Genomic DNA, 6761 nt, shown 5'->3' with positions numbered 1-6761 from the left:
TGTGTGTGTGTGTGTGTGTGTCCTTGTTTATGCTACTTTGTGAGGCCCATTTTTCCAACTTATACTACATTGTGAGGCCCAACTGCTCCTTATGGGGCCCAAAGCCCGGGCCCCATAAGAAGTCCCGTTGGTGGGTTAGGGGCTAGGTTTAGGACTAAGGTGTGAATTGAGGATGTGTTAGGTTTAGGGTTAGGTATGTACTGGTAATGGTTAGGTTATGGATAAAGGTCATGGTTAGGCTATAGAAATGAATGAAAAATAAATGGAAGTCAATGCAAAGGCCCCACAAAGATAGCAAAACAAACCTGTGTGTGTGTGTGTGTAGGGGAGTGGTGGCACAGAGGTTAGAGAAGGTGGGCCTGTGATCGGAAGATCACGAGCTCAAGCCCAGGTACTGACAACATCAAAAATGTGGGTGGGGTAAGTGAAGCACCCACACCTGCCCTCACCCTCATTCGTCCCACTCTGGGCCCTTGAGCAAGACCCTTAACCCCCACCATCTGCTCCTCCCGGTGTCCTAGATAGGAGCTCTCTGCTCCACACAGAGGGCTGTGGTAGCTCGGTGGTCTATGGTTGCATGAGGAAGGGCATTCGGCATAAAAATAACTGCCAAGTCTTCTTGTGACTTAGTTCGCTGTGGCGACCCCTAACCATATTCAATTATATTTCTTCTAGCTCAGCTGTTGTTCCACAATAATAAAAAAAAAGTCACACTCAGAGTATGTGTTGTGAATTAATCTCGGCTAGTACCACAACAATTTTTTAGTTCAATATCTGTAAAACCGACTAAATATTGAAATCTAAAGGTATTTGTGGGACTCCAGTTTGTTTGTGGCTCCTCGGACTGAAAAAGTCCTTTGGATGAAGGACGAAACGTGTCAGCAAGAGCAAGAAACCGTCCAGATGACTTGACTGAACATTGTTGCATCTGTACCTGGATTATTGCGCATGAACTTTGGTGTTTTGAATGATTTTGGCAGGACTGCCTCAGAGGAGTTGATGGGGGAGAGGGCGAGCATCAGAAACCATCTTATCATCAGCAAACTGTTTTTTCCCCCACTATGGGAGTGTGGTATTCGTGGGACTCAAGTTTGTTTGTGGCTCCTTGGACTGAAGAAGTCCTTTGGATGAAATGTCTCAGCAGAAGAAACCATCCAGATGACATGACTGAACATTGTTGGATTTGTACCTGGATTAATGACCATGGACTTTGGTGACTAAATATCAGTTTTTGTGTTTTCTAAAATGAGTTGGACGTTGTGGCCTCGTTGAACTGGATCGTAACCAGTTGTAGACCATCTAAGGATTAATCCCACTGGTACATTTTCATCTTTAAATCACTTCTTGGTCTGCTGCCTTCTTACATCTCCTCCTACATGTCTCTGCGTGAGTGCAGCTACAGCGTGCTCTCTCAGGACATTATTACCTGCAGTGTTCCCTCAGTGAGGACTGAACTAGGCAAGAGGGCCTTCTCCTACTCCGCTCGTTTCCTGGAATATCTTACAAAAAGATCTGAAGCTCTCGACCTTGACCTCTCTAAGTGGCTTTAAGAATCTGTTGGACTCCTGGCAGGGACCAACGCAGACATGTTCCTGTTTTTAGTTTTCTACATTCGCCTTATAATCTAGCTGTTTCTGTTACTTTGTTGCCATCTTTTATAACTGTCAATTGTTGTCGTAAATGAGACCTCGAGGCTCAATGGGATTATTAACCTGTCTAAATAAAGGTTGAATGAATTAAAAAAAATCCCTGATAGTCTAATTAAAATTCATCTAGTGGTTCAGGATATATTCTGGTGCTGTACCTATTATTTATTCTGAAATCATACCGTACAAATGAATAATGGTTTAAAATTGAAGATTTAATTGACCATAACAGTATTGCATAATAATATATGGTTTGCTTCCCTGGACTAAAACATAATCAAGCGTGTGATGCGCCAAGTTGCTTGTTGATGGTACTTTAAATACTAATGAACATGAGACCATCATCTGCATACTAGATAATGAAAAGAGAAGTATTAGCATTTAAAAACCACACAGAGGTATTTTGCATTTCAGATGGTGCTTTTATTGCAATGTGTTGCATTCCCACATTCATAGATGTTATAGATTTGTTAGTCAAAGCATCATTTCCACAAGGTTTACATCCTCACCTTGGAAAAAAAAAAATAATAAAAAAAAAAAGAAGAAGCAGAGGGATCAATGCACGAGGTGTGTTTTGAGTGTAGTACAGAAGTGTGTGTATGTGTGTAAACTTGAACAGCCACAAACGTATGAATGAACAAACCTCCGAGTTTAGACTTCCAGTAGATGAAAATAAACGTTTTGTCTGTTAGCCTACAGGGCTCTCACTCCCCGCAGGGACTGGACCCGGCCTGAGACTGATTGTCTACAACATTCCAAAGAAAACAAAGGTAGATTTCTTTAAATTCACATAACACACCTGAACAAGAGGGGGGCGTCTAGTAGGTATTAAAACAGTCAGAGAAAGAAAAGGAAAGAAAGAAAAATATAACATGCATAAAATTCTCCCAGATGAACATTGTCACTCATATCGTCTTGTAATAGCTGCTCCGATGCCTCTTTAAAAACAAACTTTACATGAGTGTAATATACAAAACTGGACAAAATGAGTAAAATGTATAATATATATTTATATCTATTTATATATCTATTTATATTAAATTTTACAAGGGAGAAAGTGGAACCTTGGTCTCTTCTCTAAAATTTTCCAGAAAATGCATTACCGCCCAGAAAACATAAAGAATAAAGTGGTGAGTAAATACTGAGCCTTTGTTTAACATCTACGCCCATTTTCAACCTCAGTCCCGATAAGGCAGCACTTATAATACTTGACAACTGACGCTGTGGTGAGTTTAGTTCTGAAGACCTGCATTAGGAATGAGTCGGAGGTAAAAGACTATGGAGAGTCTCAGTGGTGCAAAAAATACCCAAGCTCCTAACTTGTTTTGTGGAATACTTTGTGAGAATTAAAACGACAAAAAAAAAAAAAAAAAAAAAAAAGACTCCTGGACACTGAACACAACTAATCCAGACATTAGCCTGATCCTAAACACAATACGTCAGGCAGCACAAACATGAGATGAGCAAAACACATCTAGTGTGTTGTCAATTACATCAGTGCACAACTGTTCCGAAAGAGGTAAAGTCCAACACAAAGCAAGAGTTCAGCTGCAGGAGAGGGAAGCTAACACCGGGCTGCTACAGAGCCGAAAAACTTCTTGTTTTTTTAGCAGGAATGTTCGGAGAGATCGAGCTGGAGGCTTTTAACCGCAGGCCTGGAAGCAGACGACAGCGCAGAGTTGGGAGAGGATGTCACCTGAACAGGATTAGCATAGTACTTATATTGTGGATCACATGGCCAAAAAAAACTGTTCCAAAGAAGATGTTGGGAACAAAACACCGATCCTTACACGCCAACGAGGCCCAAACTAGACAACCAAGGATGCAGTACATGCCAGTACTTTTTGTTTTCTTGTTGATTATTCCACATCAGTTTCTGATCACAACTAGTAGTTAAGATATTCAAGAGTCATTGGCGTCTAGCCACAGGTTGGGGAGGACTATTTCTTGAATGCATTAAAATTCTGTTTGGAAGTATTTCGGTTTCTATAATGGGAGAAATGATGTCGAGAGGAGCTACGCTATGTGCAAGCTGTGCACACATTTCCAACCAGAGCTGCTTGCTGCCAATGTTAACCAAACCACCATCGAGCAAGCGGCGTCAAAATTGTTCGCCTAAGTGAAAGCAAGCGAAGTGAATTTGCAACTTTTATTGGGAAGACTTTTTGTCTGCGCTCAGTGGTTGAAAACCAGGGCTTGTTTGACATTTTTTTCCACTTTGAAGCAAATGGAAGAAAATAATCACCACAACTGTTCCCACGTTCTACAACAGGACCAAACGTAAAGTTGTGGAAACATTGAACAAAGCAGGTAAAGAACCATTCAAGGCGTCCATCGTCACAGAATCTTATGTTCCTCTACTCAGCTACTGAAAGTGCACGGGGAGCATTTTGGGGATAGGGTGTACTGCTCAGAGACACCACGACTAGAGATTGAACCTGGGATTTCGGGTCCCGAGTCGGCTGTCCTGCCTCTACACCATCATTTTCCTCTCTGATTCATGACTGAATCAAACCGTGATGTGCCTAATGATTCCCAGTTCACTTCTCCATTTACCAGTAACTTTGCTCCAATGACTCTTGATTCTTTTCTCTACCTGTTGTATTCGGAAATTAGCAGGAAATAAAAAATGGGACCGCTAATCTCTAATGCTCTATTTATTCACTGTGGCAGTCGAGCTAAACAAACCAATTTCTGTAGTTTGGGTCTTGGTGGTTTTGGATGATGGTACAGCGAAGTTCTCCACAAAGAATCTGAGCATTTGCTCAAAATGAAAAGACTTCCTGCAACATTTTCTTTTAGGGGACACTTCTCCAAATGCCGATGGCCTTTTCACTCAGAGCGGATTCGATGTAAAGTGCAAAATTAGATTGTATTTGCAAATTCCTGGGATAATCTGATTCTACGCGTGTAAAAAAAGCTAATTTTTATTTAAATTTTTTTTAACAATATTTTAAAAAGGTGAAAAATGTTTTTATTCATTTATTTATTTATTTTATTTTTTTTAAAAACCCTGGTTAACAAGGTTACATGTTAAACAGGAAAGGAGCAATCTTTTATTCAGAAAATATATACACGAGGCACCGCAAGTTTGGTATAAAGTATTCAGTAAATGGAAAAAGAAATAGAAAACTCCCCTAAGAATGATACTGGCAGCGGAGAGGTCACCAGACATGGACAGGAATCTATTTTTTGTTGTTGTAAAATAAGTAAAAGTCATCGCGTGAATGGCTTAGTGTTGCTCCAGTGTTGCTTCTACAAAAACACGAGGAAATGCTTGTTTAAGGTGCATAGCTAATGGTTGCAATGTTTCTCTTTTTCCTGTAAACACGTGACAGCACTTCAGGCTCAAAAAATATATATATTAAAAGAAATAAACAACAAAGACCTCATTGGCAAGGTCTCAACTGACCAAACTTTGGGACATCACGGGAATCGATGCTGATAGGCCACTCTGAGACACTTTTAAGACAAAAAGAACGACGCTGAGAAGCGGCACGAGACAAAGAGGAGGAATTAGAAAAAAAACAACCCAGAACGAACCGCTACATTTTGTAATGTCCAGTGATGAAGAGGTTTGCATATGAAATCCATCAAACGTGTCTAAGCTTTGGTCATTTACTACTGACGAACGCAAAGAAAGGCTACATCAGTCAGACAGATAAAATAAAACGCTCGTTTACGCAACAACCCGGCAATGCTTCTCCTTAAAACCAAGGCTCCACTCTCCCAGATCTGCTTAAACTTTTAACAGGAAACAAAATTAAATAATATGGCCTTTTTTTAATTTTTTTTTTTAAATTAACCCGTACAAAAAGCCAGTCCACACTGCTTCTCTTTCAGTAAAAATCACATTCAGCAGTCGCTAAACCATTCTCTGGCATAGTTATCTGAAAAAAACACCCACAGGTACTGTGCAGGGTCTAAAGAGTCAAAGAGGAGAAGAATCAATCAGGACATCTTCGTCTTTTCCCATCTTAGAGAACACCAGATATACAGTATTAATCACTTTCACACTATAGACGCACTCATCGATAGTCTTATACATACATTATCAGAAAAATAACAAAGGTAGAAAAATCAAAATAAAAGCATGACGGAGGCAACGTTTTCCCCTCTTTTCTTTTTTTTTTTTTAAACCACAAACTCGGAGCACTAGTTTTTTTGTTTTTTTTGTCGATTCTGAACAAAAACACATTCACATTTCTGTTATTTACATCATGTTAACGTCCAACGAACAGTATAAAAGAACCTGGTACCTGTAGTGATGAAGGAGGGACTGTTGTTTCCACTAAACGGCTGTTTGCATAAAAACATGTGACATTTGCATCGTGTGTTTTTGGCATGTTTCGTTGCTGCTGTCGTTGCAGGGTAAGCTGACGTTTGCTGCTAAATTTCTTCGCTGAGCACGGCTGTAGAGGGAACAGCTTCTGTGGGAATGCCTAATCTATGCAGGGAACTGATGCTGTGCATGTAGAATCAAAAAGAAAAGGAAAGCCAGATCATTTACTTTGATGCACACCGAAAACATTTCGTCTTGATAACAAAAATAATTAAAAAATTGAACATTGCAAACTCTGCTTTCGTCTCCATTTAAATATAAGCCCGCTACAAGTTTGTTTCCTTTAAAGATGCTTTTTTTTTTTGAGCCTATAATTCAACACTTTTGGCGTCTGAGCGTGGCATCTCACTGGGCTGCGACTCTGTGATTAGTTGGTAAATGACATTCATGAGGGAGTCTCCAAAGTGTTTGAAGAGCTGGAAGGCAGACTGTTGACCTAACAATTTATTCCTCTTTAACTTGTTGCATAACGAATACGTGTCTATTTTTTTTTTTAAAAGCACAGAAAAGCCATATTTTGCAAATTTAGCATCGGACTCGTTAGCCTAACGCGAGCGATCAGTTGGGCACTTTAATCTTTTACGAGGCGATGAAGCACCTTCTATCTGAACTAGGGACGCACGATATTGGATTTTTGGCTGATATCCAATATGTTAAAACTTTTTATTTTATTTTATTACTTTATTTTACCAGGAAGAAATCCATTGAGATCATCAATCTCTTTTACAAGGATGTCCTGGAAAATATTTGGTCAATAACCAATACCGATATTC

This window comes from Nematolebias whitei, chromosome 12 (genome assembly GCF_014905685.2).
Source record: "Nematolebias whitei isolate Nwh7 chromosome 12, NemWhi1, whole genome shotgun sequence".
Classification (NCBI taxonomy): Eukaryota; Metazoa; Chordata; class Actinopteri; order Cyprinodontiformes; family Rivulidae; genus Nematolebias; species Nematolebias whitei.
Note: the sequence above shows the minus strand (reverse complement) of the source record.